Source organism: Rattus norvegicus, chromosome 1 (assembly GCF_036323735.1).
Source record: "Rattus norvegicus strain BN/NHsdMcwi chromosome 1, GRCr8, whole genome shotgun sequence".
NCBI lineage: Eukaryota > Metazoa > Chordata > Mammalia > Rodentia > Muridae > Rattus > Rattus norvegicus.
Genome location: NC_086019.1, coordinates 188,997,907 through 189,019,448, shown reverse-complemented (window position 1 = coordinate 189,019,448; position 21,542 = coordinate 188,997,907). Strand labels below are relative to the sequence as shown.

The 21,542-nt window shown below is 43.0% G+C and overlaps 1 long non-coding RNA gene across 1 annotated transcript; it reads left to right on the top strand.

The window, feature by feature from the left end:
- The first annotated feature begins 461 nt into the window (after positions 1 to 461).
- On the top strand, positions 462 to 20,564 carry LOC103695038 (uncharacterized). The gene is made up of 4 exons (XR_001836392.3): positions 462 to 863; positions 17,967 to 18,081; positions 18,272 to 18,466; positions 20,282 to 20,564. It is a non-coding gene; the product is annotated as an uncharacterized LOC103695038 (long non-coding RNA).
- The last annotated feature ends 978 nt before the right edge of the window (positions 20,565 to 21,542 follow it).

Sequence of the window (21,542 nt, the reverse complement as noted above, 5' to 3'; positions counted from 1 at the left end):
GCACCACGTAAAAATGTGTTTTTATTTCACATAAATTAGTCTCCGTGTTCACCCAGTGCTGATGTTGGCCTGGCGGCTGAACAGGGCTTGGCATTCACTCTGCCCATGGAAATGACTCATTAGCAGAAGCAGGGCCCTGTCTGCATTTTCTTTTGTCTCTTTCGCCAGAGCAGAGAATACAGGTCTAATTGGAAGGCAGATTGCAGAGCAAATGCGTGTGGCCTTTTGTACCAAATGCTTCTTTTCAGCCCTGCCCACGCTAGCAGAAGGATAGCCAAGCATAGGTAGACTCTATATGCCCAACACTGAGAGACTTGGAAAGGTGAACTCATCAACTATTAGAAAACAAGATTCAGAGAATCTTAATAATAGGGACTATTGAGTCACGGATACCCAGAATAATGGTATCTTAACATTATACATTCTTAGAATCTTGGAAATAATGATAGAGCTTCCTTCCATTTGTCTGTGTTTCAACGTGGTTGAGTGGTCGACCTTTGCCCATCTCCAGTGGTCTACCGCTCCCTTCCCTCCACCTGACCCCACTCACATAGTCTTGCTATTTCTTGTTTTCATCTATGTCTGGTATGGAACAGTTCCTACTCTGCTTTTTTCTTTTCTAGATTCATAATGGTTCCTATGAGACAAAAGCTGAGCTCATCATCTTCCTACAATATCACCTCTCAACTGAGCATACTTCCTGTCTCTGGTTCTGGGCAATTTCCAATATTTTTAGATATCTATTCATAATTGAATCCCTCCCCTCATATTTAGCATATGCTGGATAAGGAAGAAATATCTAATGGTTTCTGGATCTTAAATGCCCTACCAAAGTACACGTATCGAAGGCTTGGTTCTTCCAGGTAGGTTGTAACATCTTTAGGAGGTAAAGTCTAGATGGAATGGGGATTCTTCACCTTCTAGAGTAACTCTCCATTCCCATTGTCAAGACACTCACTGGGTAATGGGTCATTATGATGTCAAGTCACATGTGTCTATGATAGTACCTCTCCACCCTATATAAAATTCCTCGTAGGATTTAGCAGAGAAAAGAATGAGTTAATATTCACAATCAACTCAATAGATGGATAATTTCCTAAAGAGTTGAGCTAGATGTACCCTAGTGAGATGTACCCTGAAACACCATTGCTCTGAAAGCCTTATATGATGTAGAACTTCACTTTGTAGTTCCATGGCTGAAAAAAAAAAAAAAAAAAGCAAAGCTACTTTCAGAAAAGCGTATGTACACAGCACGGTACAGGATAAGTGGATTGACATAAAATATGCATATGCATGCCTGCAACTACTCTAGGCCCAGGAACGCTTTACTTGGGCTACATCCTGTTCTCCAGGAGATCACCCTTGAACCCCACAGCTCACAGTTGCCTCGTCCTGAGCCTCCTGTCGATAGAATCAGTCACTCTGGAAATTTTCTCCAAATGACTCCTCATTTGACCATGTGGAAGAATCTTCATTTAAACCAGGCAAAACAAGGTCTCCACTTCTTCATGACAGATAATGACAGCTACCCCTTTTTGCTTGTGGCATATGAATGCCAGTGCGCCCCAAGTTAAGCATTAGTTGTGTGATCTCTTTCAAAAGTATTTGTACACTGAGGGCTTGGTCTCTAGCTGGTAGTGCTGTTGACAGTTGATTGTATTTTATTTTGTTTATTTCATTAATGAGAGACTTACTGGTGAATTTATAGCTGAATTAGATATTAGTTAATGAAGATTGATGGGAAGAAGTTGCCGAGGGTACAGCTTTGAACAGAGTTTCTTGTTCTTTCCTGTCTCTCTCCACTTCCTGACTGCCTTGAGGTGAACAACCTCTACTGTGATAGTCTCTCCTGCCTCAGGCTCAATGCAACAGAGCCAGCCATGAGCCTAAACTACTGAAACCATGAGCCAATTTAAGTCTCTCCTCCTCAAACTGGAACTAACACACCCTATTTCTCACAGCTCTGCTCCACTTGCCTGATTCCTTTAATTGGAGCCCTATGAGAACTGAAGATTTTCCAACTGTTGTCAAAGCATTTTCCCTAGGTGTTGGGTCCTCTAGTGTCTACAATAGCACTAGAAGATAGAATGATGGATCAGAGCAAAGGTTATGCTTTGGAACTAAGTGGACATGACTGTACTGATAGATGTGAATGGTATACCAATAGACATGAGTGGAAACTCCAGTAGAAGTGAAAACTTGCTACAGTAGGTGTGGATGCACTGGTATCCTGTAGAAATGTATCATAGATTTAGCTTCCAAGTTAACACAACCCTGAGCCATTAGGAGAAGAGAAGCGGAACCGAGAAACTGTTTAGAGCTAATTGACCTGTGGCCATGTTTATGAGATATTTCTAAACCAATAATTGATGGGCTCAGCCCACTGTGGATGTTACCATACCTAGATAGGTGGGCCTTGCCTGGTCTATGTAAGAAAGCAAGCTGAGCAAGTTAGAATAAACAAATCAGTAAGCAGCATTCCTCCATGGTTTCTCATGTTACTGCTCTGGATTCCTGCCTTGAGTTCCTGCCTCAGCTTCCCTCCTTGTTGGCCTGTAACTTGTAAGACAAATTTAACCCTCTCCTCCCCAGGCAGGTTTTGGTTAGTGTTGTATCAAAGCAACAGAAATCAAACTAGAACAATGTGTATGGATAACTCAATAGACATGGGTGGTTGTCCCAGCTGATGTGGATGGATATTCCAATCTACATGAGTTGACACCTCAACTATGTAAGTAGGTATCCCAATAGGAGTGGGTGGATACCCCAACACACATGGACAGGCAGCTTGACAGATGTGAGTGGATATCCCAACAGACATGCATGGGCACCCTGATTTGCTACTACCAGGAGAAGCTGAGCTGTAGAGCCTGGGTTCAGGGGTTAGTGGTGTGACCTTGGGTGAGTCGTCCATCTTCTGAGCTTTCACCTCATCCTTCCAGAGTATGAGTGTTAGTGCTTAGCACTAGGAAGAAGAGACACTTATTATAGCAATTAAGAAGCATTTGTCAAACAGCTAAGGCCAAACCCTTAAGCATGTCACCAGCTTCATGGAAACTGTTGTCTCATTGGTGACAGGGATCGATAATAAATACCAGCCTCAGATTTGTTGTTGAGAGTTCATAATAAAAGGGGACCTATTCTCAGTGGCTTCAGAGGGTGAAGTCAAATAAATTCATTGGCTTTCCCTCCCCCTCTCCCAACACACATGAGCAAGAGTGCCATTTTGTGTATATTCCACATTAGCAGAGAGATCTGGGAGATAACAGATCTTTGGCCTGGTCATCATCCTTCACTGCCTCTCATCAAGGGAAGAAGTCCCAGAGAGGTAACTTTCCTGGACTTATCTGCCCACAACACTTTCTCCGCTTAAATATTCATGGCTTGACACTTTCACTCTTTGTCATACCTTATTTATGCTTGAAGTTGAGGCTGGACATTCTTTCCCATCTGTCTTGCTCATATTTCATTCTCTAAGAAAACAAAACAACTGAAAATGTTTATTTCTCTAGACTTTCCATCTCAAGAGTTATTTCTCATGCTGCTCGGTATTTTGACACATCACATTTGTTCTCAGGAGGAATCAGGCCTCCCAGGGGGCACTCATTCATTCACTCATTCATTCACTCACTCAATCCATAAAACATACTAAGAACCATAGTATTTATTGACAGCTGGAAAATAAGCCCCTAACACCCAGAATCACGTCCTTTATGCATTACTGATTTTAATACTTTTATTACCTTTCCTCCCCTTTATGCAGCCCTGGCTGTTCTAGAACTTGCTTTGTAGACCAGGCTGGCCTTGAACTCCGAGACCCACCTGACTCTGCCTCTGCCTCTGCCTCTTGGGTACTAGGATTAAAAGCACGTGCTACCACATGCCTTGCAACGTATTGGATACTTCATATACAGCCACTCATATTTCTAACCATCAAGCCAAAATTCAGCATCATAGTCCTTTATAGATGAGGAAACTGAGGCTGGAACTTGTTCACCTAGCAACAGCAAGTCTGCCTCAGTGGACAGGATTCTTATTCGCTCCGCTCAGACTCTGCATTGCAGCCAGCGAAGATTCTGTTAGGCAGACAGAGGACCCAGGCTCCTGCCTTGGGGCACACAGAACTCTTTGGCCTAGGGCCATGATTTTCTGATTTGAAAGTAAAGGAGAAATACAATTCACACAAGATCCAATTCATCTACATAAACAGAATTATTCAATATTTTACAAGTGTATTCTCAAAGCTGTCAAAAACCAAGAACAATCTAAGTTTTAAGTATTTCTGTTTGCACTGAGAGTCACCTCACACCCATCAGTAGTTGTGATTTTAATACGAATGTCCCAGTGACACTCACGTGTTAAAGATTTGGTCTTTAGATGCTGGCATTATTTTAGGAGCTGGTTGAAACTTAAGGAGGTTTGGATGGTGCAGGTGACTGGTAGACAACTGCTTGGGGCATAGACAGTTCGTTCCAGCTTCCTCTGCTTCCTGGTTGCTCTGCTCAGCCCTGTGCTCTCTGCTGTGACATTCAGCCTCTCCAAGGTTGAGAGAGCCAAGTGATCATGGAGTATAAGAGGGAACCTAATAAGTTGATTTTCTCAGGTGGTTGTGACAATAACGAAGAGCTGACAGAGCCATCAGTGCCCACCCTACTCATGGTCAACTTTCTCTGACTTCTAAGCAAACAGTAACCTGGGTTCTGAGTCTTGATGCCTCGGATAAATATTTTATGCTAGTGAACTGTGAAGATGATGGTGCGTCACTGCTTTCTATCCCTGGGATGGTGTTTCATGCTCTCCCGTCTGATAAGAGGTATTAGTCCTTTACAATGTAGAAGTTCAGCCTCACTTCTGTAGCCCAGGGTGGTCCTAACTTGCTATGGAGCCTAAGCTGCTCTCAAAGTTTTGAACTCTGCCTCAGGCTTCTGAGTGCTAGAGTTAGGGGAGGGCGTCTCCATGCTTGAAGTCCCTAATTTCTCTATTGTGGAGTAGTACTCTGTTACATGGAAATTTCTAATTTTGTTTACCCATTAATCCGTGGTGGGCATTTTGCTTTGTATTTCTTTTGAGTATTGGATGTATTTCTGGGAATTTGTTTACCTCACCTAAATGAAGGAGTATTTTGGTGCGGTAGCATCCTTAGCATTTTCTTACCATCTTTATATCTGACAGCTCCTGTCATCCCTAGCTTTAGTTATCTGAGTCCCATCTCTTTGTCTCTTTCTCTCTGTCTCTCTGTCTGTCTCTGTCTCTCTGTCTGTCTGTCTCTGTCTCTGTCTCTGTCTCTGTCTCTGTCTGTCTGTCTGTCTGTCTGTCTGTCTCTCTCTCTCTCTCTCTCTCTCTCTCTCTCTCTCTTTCCTTTCAAGGTTAGTCTAGCTGAAAAATATATTCACTCTTTTTTGAGAATATTGTATGGTTTCCTTCATATTCTCCCTGTTGTTCTAGCCCATGGCTCTGTGTGTACACTTGAATCTTTCCAGGTTTCTTTTAGTTTCTTTTTTTTTTTAAATTTTGACTTCTAGAAGTAGGAGGTCAGTTGACTGACTTTTAGACTTCTCCACTTTTCAGCTTATGCTTTCCTGTGAGCAACACGCCCTGTGCATTCTTGTATGTTGCAATCTTAATTTCATTTATCTGAAGCTATTTTCTTTATCTCCTTGTGATTTCTTCTTTGAACCATTCATCATGTGAGAGAATGTTTTCAACTTTTCAAGTATTTGTGGATTCTGCAAATTCTCAACTGCAGCTGGCTTTTAATTCTACCCATTGTTCTGCAAAGACCCCTCTCTGCTTGGTGTCAATCCTGGTTCAGCTCACTGGGCTGTTTTCTAGGGGTTAGCATGAGGCTCTTGGGAAGAATCCAATCTTGCTGGCAGGAGAGCTACTGGGATGCAGGACTTTTGGTTTCCCGAGCTTTCCAGATCTTACACATCCTCACTGGTCCGTTTCTTAGTTCTTCTGTCCATCACTGAGAGTGAGCCAAGGAGGCTGCAGCTGTGCATGGGAACTCATTATTTCTTCCTTTCATTTTGCTTGTTTTTTGCCTCCTTATTCTGTTTTTCTAAAATACATATAGGTTAATGGCCATCTCAGCACTTTGAAATATGTCTAGTAAAGAAGTTTTGGTTTTGGTTTCTTATGCATATGTGTAGTATATTCTTTTTAAATAAAGAATGAGAATTTCATACATAAATACTATATTTACCTAATTTGCACCTCTCTCATCTCCCTTTCATATTCAGTACCTCTTCTTTATCTTCTTTATTATTGTTATGTATGTATGATCTATCTATCTATCTATCTATCTATCTATCTATCTATCTATCTATCTATCATCTATTTTTTATCTATCTTGCTGAATCTATATAGAATTTTCTCTCTCTCTCTCTCTCTCTCTCTCTCTCTCTCTCTCTCTGTGTGTGTGTGTGTGTGTGTGTGTGTGTGTGTGTGTGTGTGTGTTTATGGCTGACCACTTAGGATTAGATAATCTCTCAGGGGTCTCATTTCTTGAGAAACTGTTTGACGATATTACCCTTTCAGCAGCCACTAATTGGCTGTAGCTCTTCATCTGGTGGCAGGGCCTTATGAGACCTTCCCTATCCATGCCTTTCTTTTTATTTTGCATTCCCAGGGAACTAAGGTGGAACAAGTGCTCTACTACTGGGCTATATCCCTTCCTCTCTCTCTGGTCTTTCCACCCATTTGTTTCTGGGAATGTAACCATGTCTTCTGTAGGCTGCCCAGGCTTGGCTGGGTGAGAGTCTTTGGTATTCATTTGTGCTGTGTGATAAATTTCACTTAATGCTATTACTGTCTGGGACAATAGCTCTACTCTTTTGTGTTTTCACTGCTTGTCTCACATGTGTGCGCTCTTCTGGTCCTTCATCACAGACGTTCTTATATGAAATGAGTTTTTCCTGGGGCTGACTTTTTATTCTTTCAACACTCAATATTTTAGTTGCTGTATAGAGCTCAGTATTTATATACTACTTCAGATGTATGGTGATTCAGAAGCAATGGAATATAAATACTTCATACTTTTTCTTAGCTCTCTTAAGTTGGAGAATTTCATAGATGTACATACAGTGTACCGTGACTGTGCTCACACACACCTTGGTCTGCCCCACTCCTACCTGAAGCCTCGATATGCGTTCCTCTATCCACCAACTCTGTAGTATTACTATTCTTCATTTCATGCTCTGTACACTATGAACGCATTGGCAATTAATTATTACTTGATAGAATCACTTTAAAGGAACCGAGAGACTGAGGGGAGCAATTACATGCTCATGGAGACTGCTGAGTCAGCCTCCTTACTGCTTGGTTTTGCTTTCCCCACCTCTTTTATTCTGTTGACTCATCTGATACTGTTCCCTTATTTTGACACTTCGTTTCTGCCCAACTTCTTTGTGATGTTATTGTCAGATATATTCTGAAGGTGATAGGTTTGGCATTACGATCTACATGTATAATATGTTTATGTATCCATATATGTTCCTGTGTCCTTAATAACTAGGGGGCTGTGTTCTAAGGAATGCATATTTTGTTGTTGTTGAACATCGTACATCCCTAATCAGGAGTTGAAACAGAGGCCCTGCCTCCTTGGTTACACAGATGAGGTACAGCTCTCTGGAGTGGAGCTGGGGATTAGAATCACAGGCGTACCATAGTCTAAGGTCTCCTGGATTTTCTTAAACTAATGCTTCTCAGTTGACTGTGCACCTTAGTACAATTTGGGAGGACTTTGAGTGGAATTTTTGTTTCTGAAAAATAACTTTTATCTGTTCAGTTGCTTTGGTGGGAGAGGATCTGCTGATTCTAGCACACTAGAGCCATGGCCATCCTGACTTGCTGATGGATTGAAGGCGGGGTGAGGGGAAGGAGAAGCAGAGGGAGGTAGAGAATCTGTTTGTATGGGCATGAGCTTCAGAGTGCACAGTTCCCTCAGCTGCCCTGCTTACCCAGGAAACACTGGATTGTGGGAAACAGCCCAGGCTTTCTCCTTCTCTTCTGCTTTACTCTTCACCAACACCAGTTTATGTGTAAGAATGGTGAAGTGGGCATTTGTAGCCTGGGCCTCTGAATACTGACTTGTTTGTGTTGGGGTTGGTTCAGCCTGTTTCCCATCAGAGTTTATTAAGTGATGGGTGAGAGCAGCCTGTTTATACCCAAGACTGTGCTATCAGCCTGTGTCAACAAGATAGCAAGACGATTAGGCTATCACTCTAACTTCAGGCTAATATGCTGTCTGTAATAAACATTAATTAATCATTTAATTTACTATCATTTTGCTGGCCATATACATTTTAAAAGGGCACCTGTGGCTGCTTTCGATAGGTTGAGAATCTTAATAAAATAAAAGCAGGGAAGCTGAGCTCCTGATTTCTTTCCTTTGCATAGAATCTTCTGCGGTCAAGAGAGCATCTGTTGATAGTTTTCTGTCCCTGTGGTGATGGGGAATTCTTTATTTACATATCCTTTTATTCATGAACTCAATGCATTTATATTTAATCTCTACCAATTACACATACTCCTTCAGTCTTAAGGCTATCTTGTTAAACAAGGAGCGTGTCCTGTGGGGACATGTTTTCAGCAGGAGAGGAACAGGAAGTGAGGACATAGATAAGTAGAGTGCGTTAGTAACAAGGATGTCCCAGGGAGTGAGGGAAGCAGGATTAGGGGCAAAGCTGGGATGTTTGTAAGAATGGGTGATCACGGAAGAATGGGCTGCTATGCGGGGATTTCAGGAAATATGTATCAGCAATGAGCAAGGCACACACAAAGAACCTGGGGTGTGATAATGACATTCTTGTGTGGGTGGGCCTCCATGCAAGTGAGCTCTCCATGAAAGACAGGAGTCAAGATGGAGAGGCTGCTGTGGTCTGGACCATGTGCCATCTGTTCAAGGTATTTATTTGGTGCCCATCTGACAAGTCAATATTTTGAGACAAAGACCAAAACCAAGAAGATTTCTCAACGCCCAAACCAAAAGCTCATGGCTGTCGAGTTACAACTTGATGAGTATCAACTGAGAAGACCTTTGTCTCAGCACAAAGTCAATTTATTTGCCCCAGAGGGACAAGGGGCAGGGAATAGGAGACAAAAATAGGAGGTAGAGGACAAGGAAGAGAGGAAAAGGAACCAGGGAGAACAGGAAGAGATAATTTACCCCAGAGGGAAAGGATTGCTTTCGGATAGAGAGGAGACAGATGTGGCCCATAGGCAAATGGCAGTTTATGAATGTAAAAGGGGATAGGTATTAGGATGAGGGTTTAATTTTGCTTAGACAGGTTAATTAGGGTAGCCAAAGGGGGCTTTTAATTGTTTGACTTTAATACTTTGATAACTGCATCTTGGCAGTCAGCCTCAGAGGGAGGAAGCAACCAAATAAGGAAATAGACCTGGGCGGCTAGCTTTAAGGATGTAACTAGTGGTTTTAGCAAGTGTGAGGGGGTGAGGGAAGAGCAAAGCCTGCCAGGGTCACGTTTGCCATGCTCTGGCTGGCTAGTGCTCCTTCATCAACTTCACCAGTGGCCAGGGTCTGACAGGTCTGCTATGAGTCCCGATTGTCTACGTGGCCAGCTTGGAGAAGAGGACACATGCCTTAGTCCATTTGTGCTCATCATGACAGAACAGAATTTAAGACCCTACACGTCCAAAACTGAGGGGTCCATTTCTCTCTGCTGTAGCATTTTGCTCCATCATCCTGCAAGGAGGAGGAAGAGCAGGGCCTGGGGTAGTCACAGGCTTCTTCCTCCTCCTGTCTCACAAGCAGAGGGCGGAGCCCATCAGTTCTGGTTCTCAGAACTCACTCCCTGGTGAGATTAGGACTGTTCTGCCTGATGTGGTGGCAGTTTGGTGCAGGCTTTTAGTTCCTGCAGTAGTGGCAAAGGCAGGCTCTTTTTTCTGTGAGTTCTAGGCCAGCTTAGACCAAAAAGGGTGGTTCAGATTAGCCTTGGCTACTTAAGTGGAGCCTTGTTGCAAACGTACATTTAAAAGTCACTAATGTCGTAACCATAACTGAATGGGAGGATGAGGAATTCAAGGTCTTCCTTAGCCCAGGAGTTTGAGACCAGCTAAGTTACAGTAACTGTCTCAATAGGAAACAAAATAGAAGCAGCAAATCTATCCCCCCCACCAAAGAATTGCTACAATGGGGGTGTCCCCCGTTAGCCCAACTAAGGGGAACAGCAGCTCTAGAGCTGGCTGTGGGTGGAGGAAAACTCCCTGAGCTTAGGGCCAGTCACAGGAGCTCTGAGACATTTTCTCCCTAGCTCTTTCTCCCCGGGCAAAGGGCAGCCTGCCCTGTGTTTATCTTCCCAAAAAGACCAGTGTGCAAATTGCAGCTCTCTGAGACTTCCCTTGCTTCCCCCAGGGATGCTGAGTTCTGGGCCACAGCAGACACCCCTAGTGAGCTATTAACTGGACTCTTAGTGCATTTTGCTTCCCCAGACCTGTGTTTGATTAGACATTGGGCTTCTTGTAGGTTTGGGCTCAGGATATGATTCTCTTGGTCTTGTTGAGTTAGAGATCGGAGGTTTGGGAAAACTACCCCAGGTGAGCAGCATTTTTCAGACTCAGGGCACCTGCCCTGAAGGGCAGATCACTCCAGAGAAATCCATAAAGCATGGGTTAACTTTCATTTCCAATCAGCTCGGAATTTTCTATAAAGATATAATCCTTTATTAAGTTAATGAGGCATAATAATTATTAATTGCTAATTATTCATAGTCGCTTAGTCGATTTAAAAGAAATGATACCATTTAGGGCAAGATTTAAAGACAAGCAACTATTAAAGGGCTTTCTCTCCCAGTATCCAGCTACTCTGTTCAGCAGCCAGAAGATGAGTTTCTCACCCAGAAGGAAGGTATGATTGCACTTGTAATTCTGTGCTGGAAGTCAGCACACTGTCATGCTTCCTTGACAGCCTTCTTAGCTGCTCGAGTGTTTTGTTTCCACATCTGAAACAGGATATGCTGGGGGTGGGGCATGAGGTGATGGGAATCAACATGGCGGAGGGTGAGTCAGGGTGAGGGTGAAAGAAGGAATCTGTGAGGAATGGCTTCCTGATCTGACTTTGAATGCACAATGAGTTTCTAATTCTCTCTCTCTCTCTCTCTCTCTCTCTCTCTCTCTCTCTCTCTCTGTGTGTGTGTGTGTGTGTGTGTGTGTGTGTGTGTGTCTGTCTGTCTGTGTGTGTGTGTATGTAAAAACAATTAATGAAAGAAGGGACCATGACGTTGAAAGAGAGCAAGGAGAGAGGACTTGGAGGGAGGAGAGAGAAGGGGAAATGATGTTTATATTATAATCTCAAAATAAGAAAAGTAATAAGAAATAGAGATACCAAACCAAAGCAAAGAAAAAAAAAGATTCTCTCTTATCAGATATAGGTTTGTGTCAAGTTGACAAAGACTAGCCAACACAATATGTATGTATGTGAGTATGCATGCGTTCATGCATATGTGTATGTATGTTTATATGTATGTATATATGTGCACACGTGTATGTGTTTGTATGTATGTGTGTATGTGGTTTCGTTATATATGTATACATGAATGTGTGTACATGCATGAGTATATATATTTATGCAGTGTATTCTACATATGTGTACATGTATGTGTATGTGTTTATGCTGTGTTCATGCATATATTTGTGTATAAACATGTGTGTGTGCTTGTGTATTTGTGTGACTTCTCTATCTTTATTTCCTATCATTGAACTTCTCACTGAAGTCTGTGGACCCTGTCAGTAGCCCAGGCTCCCCAGCAGAGGCCAGGTAGCAGTTGTGACAAGATCTTCTACCTGCAGCTTGTGAGGGCGAGGTTATCATTTACTGAGACTATCATCGACGGAGAGCATCCTAGGTATGAGATGTGGCTCTCTGCTCTGTTAGTCATCACCCGACTTGCCCACTCTTTATCATTCTCTTCACTTTATTGAGAGGATATCCCATCAAGGTTCATGGCATTCCCAAGTTAAATAGCCAGTAAGTATGAACCCAAAATGTGCTGTTTCTGAGACAGGGTTTCTTTGGCTGTCCTGGAACTCACTCTGTAGTCCAGACTGGCCTTGAAATCACAGTGATCTGACTACCTCTGCCTCCCAAGTGCTTAGATTATCTTATTAGTAGGGCTCTGTTGCCCCCTTTACTGGTGCCCAAGGGGAGCTTAGAGGCCATGAATGAAGGGCCATAGCAAGAGATGTTAAGAAGGGATATGAGAGTCTATGCCATGGCAGTTTTTGTGGCTAAGGCACTATTAATTACTCACTTCTCCCAAATGGGACACCAATTTTTAACATTCAAGAAGCAAACACTTATGTTCTCCTACGAAGTCAACAATTTTGCACTACATAGTAGGGAGGAGCTGATACAGCAAAACAGCTCTCATTTAGAACCATATGCAGGTCAGCCTGAGAGCTTCCTATTGGAAGTTTCATTTATGGGAAGTTGAAGGGTAGAAGGGCGCTGAAAAGCCCCATAAAGAAGCAACCACACAAGCCTGAGATTGAGCCTCACTTCACCAGGCACCTGACAGAGCTCTAATGAGTCAGTGGGCTGAAGGGCAGGGTGTCTCCACACATTGTCCCCCAGACAGCTGCAGCTTAGAGGTAGTTTGTCCTTGTAGTTTATTAATAGTGGCCTTTTCCACTCTCAAAAAATGTTCATTCTTGATGTTGGCCTATATTATTCTTGAACCCAAAGTATGTTTTCATTTACAGGTATGTGGAAAACACAAAAACCCCAATACAATGGATGAACCTTGTATTGTATTAGCTTTTATTTAAAAAAAACCGGATACCCACATCTCTCTGTCTATATTACTCCATATGTTTAAATAGAGTATTGCATGACATTAGCATTTTGTAAGAGTGGGATAAACATCATCTGTAGGCATAAAATGTTCATTTATAAATAACATACATTGAAGTATTAAGTTCAAATGGCATAGGGTCTGGAGTTTGCCTTAAAATAATCTGGTGAAAATTATGGATAAAATAAATATAAATATAGGGCATGATGTTAGCTGCTGAGGAAGAGTGGTCCATATGGGGTTGGTAAACTATCTCTTTGTCCACACTGCAACTTTCCATAGTAGGAATATAAAAGACAGTGTTCTCTTTATAGTCTGGTTATTTGGAGCAGACTAGCCACTGACCATTCTTATTACTTTTCTTGTCCCATTAGACTGGTCTCAGATGGGCTTGACAGAGAGCATCTGGGACATGGAGGGGATGTTTACAGAGGTTTGTAAACAAGCCTGTGAGCTCCAGAAAGTTATTCTCTGGGGAATAGCATTGCAAAAGTGGGTATTCAACAATTAGCACCCTGATTCCTTTTTCCAGTATCTCCTAGTGGTTAGGAGGTGTAGATCTGATTTAGGGTAAAATTCAAGGACCCCACATATTCACAGGAATGGAAAAATATACCATTAAAGGGAAATCATGAATTCTGGCCCAGTGGGATTCATTGAAGAACTATGTAGAGGAAAGGACAGGGATGTTAAATCAAATGTCTTTTTTTCCCGAAATTCATAACTGTGCGGTCTTAACCACTCTGAACTTTCTTTTCTGATGTCAGAAAGCAAATCCTTTTTTCTGGGGACCACTGACAGGCAGGATTGCCATATGTATTTTAAACATCTGACACATAGTAGGACTGGCAGAACTGCTGTAATGTATTTTAAACATCTAACACATAGTAGGATTGGTATACACCTGATCTCCTCTTCTCTTGGGTTTGCTGACATTGTAAGCTTTGGTTGTCTGTAACTCATGCTGTGTGCTTAAAAATGCACAGTTCTTGATTTCCAAACCCAGAGGAAGAGGGGTAAGACTTTAGTATTTAAAGGCATGGAGGACACCAGGAGAACACTGAGTCAACCAAGCAGGGTTCACATGCACTCACACAGACTGAAGCATCAAGCACAGGGCCTGTATGGGTCTGCACCAAGTTCCCTGCCTGTGAGCATGGCTGTGAGCTTGGTCTTTCTGTGGGACTCCCAACAGTGGGAAAGGGGGTGTCTCTGACTCTTTTCCCTGGTCTTGGGATTCTCTTCTTCCTATTGGGTTACTCTGTCCAGTATCTATACGAGGGATTTTGCCCTGTCTTGTTGTATCTTGTTTGTCATGTTTGGTTGTTGTCTCTTGGAGGCTTATTATTTTCTTCAGGGCAACAGAAGGGGCATGGACCTGGGGGAGAGGGGCGGGAATGGGGAACTGGGACGGGTGGAAGGAGGAGAAACGGAGGTCAGAATGTATCATACGAGAGAAGAATCTATTTTCAATAAAAGAGAATGTGTGCTTATTATTTAAGAACCCAGTAATGTGTACTCATTGTAGAAGAGAAAAAAATCACAGAAGTGTGTAAAGGAAAATAAAAACCTTCCACAGAGTCTCCAAAGACCTCAGCGGCGGGCACTGCGTATCCCATTCAGATTTAGTCTTCTCCCACCTCTCCGTAAAAATAATTGAGGTCATTTGAGGTGTAGATTTTTTTCCATCTGATTTTTTTTCAGCATGTTATATGAGTTTTTTCTCCCTGGGGATTTTTTTCAATGTTTAACAATAAAAGCATAACGGAGTTTGAAGTTGGATGAGCTGACATAGGAGAATTCGTAGCTCTGCTAAGTCTGAGGTGTTTGGATAAATCGTGGGTCTTTTTTCTCTGGGTTAGTGTGGGAATTTAGTGGCCTAAATCCCATCCATTCCTGGGCAAAGTGCCTGCAATGGTGTTTATATAGTGCTGGTTGCTGATATTGGTGTCGATTACAAGACTGTGCCATTGCAAATGCATAATCCTTCCCCCTCCCACCTCCCCATATACCTGAATGAGGAGAGGCACAAACACTGGAGCACCAGGGGACATACTCTGTGGGACCATCTCTTCACTTTGTGATCCCAGGTTCTCGTGGAGCATGAACACTCCAAGGCAGTGGCCACAGTTTGTGTAAATGGAGGGAAATTAATGTGACCTCAGAAATATTAGCATCTCCTGGCTCTTCCAGAAACCGAGCCTTCTCCTGTATCCTGCACTAGCCCTTGGTACATCTGGAAATTGTTGCTTGTTTCTCAGTGTAGAGGACAGTGTGTTTAAAGAGCAGGGTCAAGCCAGCCTCCCTGTAGCACTTCACCAGGGCCCTGTCATTGCTCTGATGCACAGCATGTCCTGAGGGCAATCAGTGTCTCAGGAGTGTTCATCAAGTTCTGCTCTGGCATTTCGCTCCACATATATCAGGATGTGAAAAACACCAGGCGGCTCTGAGCATCCGTGTGTTGGGGGTTACGTGCTGGGCACTCCTAGAAATTACCAGCTCTACCAGAGAATCTTCATACAGTGTGAGCATCTTGATTATCTTCCATTTTCTCAGGTCCATGAATACCATCAGCCTTTCAACTTCTTGGACACAGGTAGTGAGATGCAAGTCAAGGTTCTAAAAGTCTAACAGAACCTGGGCGTGCATCACAGCTTTGGTTTCGCAGTAGCTGTGAGTCATGAAGTGAGTTGCTTAGGTAATGAAGGCAGAATAAACTCTGACTTCTGTCAGCCTATAATTTTACTACCTCATTTCTAAGCTGGTCTTAGAGCTTTAAGGTTGGGGCAACAACCTTGGTGGAAACATCTGTCCAAGGATTCTGCACTGTGCTTGGTGGTGGATGGTGTATGTCCACAGTCGGACCTGGAGCAAAATTAGGCTCTATTTAAGTAGAAGAAGTGATACCGTGGGAAGGGGGAGGAAAAATGTTAATTTCTCATTGGCTTTATAATTTTCTTCTCAAATGATTAAGTAAAAATAAAACTAGTTAATACACATGAAATATTTAATATATAGTACATTCATGTGTTGAGAACTGGACAACTGATCTATCCCTTGTAGTTTTTTTCTGTTTGTTTATAGTTTTGTAGTGTGTGTGTGTGTGTGTGTGTGTGTGTGTGTGTGTGTGTAGCCTGGCAAGCATCTAATTGGAGAACTACTGTGGTCTTTAGCATCATTGGCTGGTGCTGGGAGTCAAACCATAAACTTAACTTCTGTTTCCCTCTGCATTGGTCGTTGTTAGGCAGGGGCCAAACTTGTTGGGGATTAACCTGGAGATGATGGATTTGTTGGGAAAGATTAACCTGAAGAGTCAGGTCTTGTTGGGGTTAGCCTAGAAACTGGACCTAGGCTCGGGTTTGTTGGGGCTGGGGGAGTAACTTGGAAAATGATGCTAAGCAGCCTGTTAATTTACCCAAGTTCAAACTTAGATCAAGTTCTCTAAAATGGAGTCCAAACTTAAAAGATTTGGTCTCTCAAAATGTTTTTATCTGTAAGGAATAAGAGTGACCTAACATTAGGGAAGTTTACTCTTTTCTTTCATATCTGGAAAAAGAAATGCAACTCATCAGCGACACTCAGGACTCAGGGTTTTGCATGTTTCTGCTGCACTATGTTTAGTGTATTAACCATGTCTCCTTTCAGGACCTGAAAGGAGCATTCAGGTCCTTGTCCAGATTTGTTCTAATGTGGGAGAGGGGAGGATCAATGATGATTCTAGCATATTCCTCTTTCTGTCCTGTCTCTGTACCTGTCTTTGTTTCTTTTTTCTCTGCAAGAATCAAGGTCTCTGGTGACCACTAGCTGGTGTTCCCTTATGAACCATCAATCAAAATGGAATGACATGGTTAAATCCTAGCTGCAAGAGAGTCAAGAAAGGTACATTCCTATTTTTACTTTCTGCCCTTGGCAGGTTTGAGCAGGACTAACTGATGATCCTAGTCCTGTATCCTTATCTCTTATATGGCAACTATTTTGACTTTTTACCAGTGATTTTCTCTGTTAGAAAATACAAGTGAGAAGTAAAGAAACCCTAGTTTATCATTCTGGAAGACAAGGGAAGAAAGCCTGTCTGTTATAGGGTTTTTAACTTTTGGTCTTGATACTGAACTTAGAGACATAAAAAGATGTGACTCAGGTCCAACTATACAGTGGGCTTCCTACCTTGAGCTGTCAGGGAAGATGAAAAGCAGACGTGTTGAAGTCTAGTGGCAACTCCCACATGGATGCATTCATAGGGAATGAAATCAGCATGTCAATATCATAGGTACACTCATGTTTACTGCAGAATTATAATAGACAAAATATGGACCCAAGCTGTGTCCATTGGTGGAAGAGCAGATAAATGAGATGAAGCATGTAAAGAACTCCACCCCCCAAAGCAAAGGCCCAAAACAGAGCTCAGAGCTGCTGAGGAAAAGCAGCTGACCCTGACTCCCAACACCTGGTGGTTTCAAAAGGAAACAAGACTGCAGTTTCAAAAACAGCAAACTTCCCCATTCTTCCTTTAACCCCCTTTCGCCTTCGTATCCTTAGCTACACAGTCCCTATCTTACTATCCTTCCTAGCCTTAACTACACAATCGCTATCTTGAATCCTGTAGTCTACATTCTCCTGTATTCATATCACCATGTAGTTAGATTAGAGAGAGACTCTGCCTCCCAGGTTACATGAAGCTTTTCAAGCATTTGAGCTCATCTTGATTCTCATCCTCTATTTCTTCCTAAAGACTTAATTTTCACAGTATTGTACACAATGGGACATTATTCAACTATAAAAGTAATGAAGTTCTGTCATTTGCAGTGACAAGTATGGGCTTGGAGGGCATTGAGTTAAATGAAATAAGCCAGGCAGAGAAAGACAAATACGGTGTGTTCTCAGTTCTTTGTGGAACCTTGATTGAAAAGTAGAGGATGCAAGGGTGGTTACCAGAACCCAGAAAGTATAAAGGAAGGGGGGAGGGAGGGAGGGAGGGAGGGAGAGAGAGAGAGAGAGAGAGAGAGAGAGAGAGAGAGAGAGAGAGAGAATGAATGGTGAAATGGGGAATGGGTACAGCTTGGTGGAGATATCACTTCTAATGATTCCAGGAGGACTGTCTGTGCTTTGGACACAGATCATGCTGCAGACCATGACTTGCTTCCTTTCCTTCTACAGGTCCCAGAACTGATGGGCATTCCAGGCTATGCTGGCTCTGACCATCTATGATTGACCACATGTTCAAAGACTCCTACTTGGAGTCTGCCATATTCTCTGATGGAACAAATCCAAGGTAGGTAACACTAAAGAAATGTGTAGATGCAGGACAAAGGAGGGGTTATCCCCCTCCTCCTCTTCCTTCTCCTCTTCCTCCTCCTTCTCTTCCTCCTCCTCCTTTTTCTGCTGCTGCTGCTGTCCTGCTCTTAGCAGGCCAGAGCCCACTTGTAATCTTGTATCTGCTTCATTACTGCATTGAAAACCAGCTATTGACCAAGAGGAGGACCATGGTACCAAAGAGAGTTGGAGTGATGTCATACAAGACCTGCTGACGGCTGCAGAACTGAGATGGATGGCTGATGATCATAAAGGCAGAAATTGTAGTCTAATTTGTAATGATCAAAGCAGTCTAAGAAAGGATTGGGCTAACTCGGGATGTGATAAGCTCCCTATTGCTGAAGGTATGCAAGATGAAATAGGATAATTGGCTGTTGTGGGTATTGAAGAGGGCTATTTTCAGAGAGTTGGATAGCTGCTGTGTCAGTCTGAGTCCCAGAAGCAGATCCCGAGGCAAGGCTTTGGATGCTGGTTCACATGGCTGGCAGATTCCAGGAACACTGGGAGCAAAAGGAAAGTGAGACCGAAATAGGAAGAGACCAGCCATACAAGTGTCAGAAAGTTGCTAACTGTACGGTGGACAAAGGGTCCGCTGGGAAACCCTGTGTGACAATTTCCCCAGGTGACAGGGAAGCACAGGTGCTCCTCCTAGGGAGCTCTGGGTTGTGAATGCACAGACACTTTCCACTTGGTTGAGGGTGCTTGAAGCATTTTGGTGTGGCTGGAGAAGGAACAGAAGGATGATTCCCACTTTTGGAACTGTCTTCAGGGAGCCCTCAGCCAGAGGGACTGTCAGCTCAACACAGGCATCTGCTGTAGGAGCAAACCCCAGAGTTTTCTCTGAGTGCTGGGGTACTCCGCTTATAGGGCATCTCCCTTAGCAGGGTCACACTTTTGTAAGGTGGGGTTTGAAAGATAATCTCTAATACCTATGTGCCCTAATTTTTTTAAAAGAATAAATATTTGGTCTGCTTCATTCTTTTACTCTTGCCCAGACAGTGAAGGCTGATTCCCGAGATTATCTGTACCATCTCTTCTCATATCATCTGCCCCAAGGCTTTCTTCAGGGTTACTTCAGAGTCCCCCAGTGACACTGAGGAGCAGAAGGATGTCTTTGGGGAAGAGTAGCCAGCAGCCCCTGACACGATGAGTTCCCATGGGTAACTGTCACCCTTCAGCACCACTACTCTTACCATGCCCATTGGTAAGATCTGCAAAGCATTTCCTAATTGCTAACATGCTTTACAGTATCAGCCATCCCAGGACTTTTAATACCATTGCATGAGAGAAATAGTCAAGAAAATGGTTCAAGTTTATCCCAAATTTCACAGAGCAGCTGAGGCTTGGATACATGATGTTGAGCCCAGGTAGCCTGCCTTCCCAAACCCAGGTCTCAGCTGAGGGGCTATGGGTTCAGAGGCAGGTGGTTGGACTTGGGACTGAGCAGCACAGAATAGCAGTAGGATGTGGGTAGAAGAAACTTGGGGCAAGGGGTGGAAGGTATAGAAAGAGGCAATTTTCATACTGAATCGCATTTTCCACTTTGAAATAGGTGCTGAGAAACAGCGAGAGAGTGATAGACAGTCTACCTAGGCAGGAGGGAGGGATATTACACGGCTCATATTTAATTATGTAAAATCCCATAATCCCTCAGGGAGCTCAAAGGACATGAGATGGTGACTTCTTTTCTCTCATAACCTCGAGTCACTTTATTAAAATGACAGTGAGACTAATACAGTGAGGAAGAAAGAAAGAATTATATGGCCAAAGGATCGGGAATGAATGTATCCTTTTCCCCTTCAATGCCCACCCCTTTCTTCTCCTCAGGCTGTGATTCTGGTCTGAAGGTGAACATACATGCACCTTGCCTTCAAAGGCTGCTGTGACTCCCTGATTTTATAACTGGTTTGAAGGGAGGGATGTAAAATAGAGGTGGTGGGGGGCAAAGGGGAAAGGGAGGGAAAGGGAGGAAGAATGACAGAGACAGAGACTGGCAGACAAGGACAAAGAGAAATAAAAAGGCAGGCAGAGACAGAGAAGGACGAAGAGGAGGATGAGGCCAAGGAAGGAAAATAGAAAGAGGAAAAGAAGGAAGGAAAGAGAAAGGAAGGAAGCATGGCTGACAGGCCTGTCTCCTGAAATTCCCTCCCTCTCTGCAGCCTTCACCACAGTGCTCACAGCACTCAGCACGCTCTTCAACTTGGACAAGAAGACTTACAAGAAATTGCTCGACTAAAATGTGTTCATTAGCTTGAAGCCCCATCTGAGTAGACTAGATTCTCTATGAAAAGGGAAATCAGGGTACATAGACACAAGAGATGCCCACAAGGAAGAAAGGCCACATAAGAATTTGGGGGTAGATGGCCAGCTAGAGCCTCATGAGAAACTAAGCCTGCCTGACAGATTGGACTTGCAATTCCAGAATACAGAACCATGAGAAGATTACTGTTTGCTTTTACACATGTGCGTGTGTGTGTGTGTGTGTGTGTGTGTGTGTGTGTGTGTAAGTGTGTGTGTGTATGTTTGTGTGTGGTATATGCATATGTGTGTAGTGTGTGCATATGTGTATGTGGTATATGCATATATGTGTAGTATTTATACGTAGTGTATACATACATGTGTGTGGTGTATGCATGTGTGTATGTGTAGTGTGCACATGCATGTATGTGTGAAATGTTTACTTGTGCACACAGAGGCCAAAGGAAAATGTCAGATGTCCTAGTCTATTATTTTCTGTCTTATTTCTTTTTAAAAAAAGATTTATTTTTGATGTATATGGGTACACTGTAGCTGTCTTAGACACAGTAGAAGACGGCATCAGATCTCATTACAGATGGTTGTGAGCCACCACATGGTTGCTGGGATTTGAACTCAGGACCTCTGGAAGAGCAGTTAGTGCTCTTAACCACTGAGACATCTCTCCAGCCCTTATTTCTATGAGATAGGGTCTTGAATGCCATCTGGAGCTAGGCTTTCTGCCAACCAACCCTACTCTCACTCCCCAATTCAACTGTTCCTGTCTTCCACTGTGCACATTTATAGGTGTTTGTTTGCATGGTTATGAACAACTTTTATGTAGGTGATGGGGATTTGAACTCATAACCTCAAGTTGTTTGTTAGGCATTCTTCCCTGCTGACTCCTCTTCTCAGCTCAATTTCTGTCTGTGATATGTTGTTAGGGATGCCTAACAAGAATTTAGACATGAGTACTGAGAAGTAGGGTGGTGATGTAACAAGTATTTCAAAATGTAAAATGGCTTTGGAGTTGTGTTTGAGTTGGGGGCTGAAGGAATTTTGACATATATTCTAGAAAAAGCACCCAAATCATGCTGAGACCCTTGGTCAAAAAAGAAAAAAAAGATGTCAAGGTTGCTTCAGGCAAGGTCTGGGGTAGAGATTTAGAAAGCCAGTGGGCACATG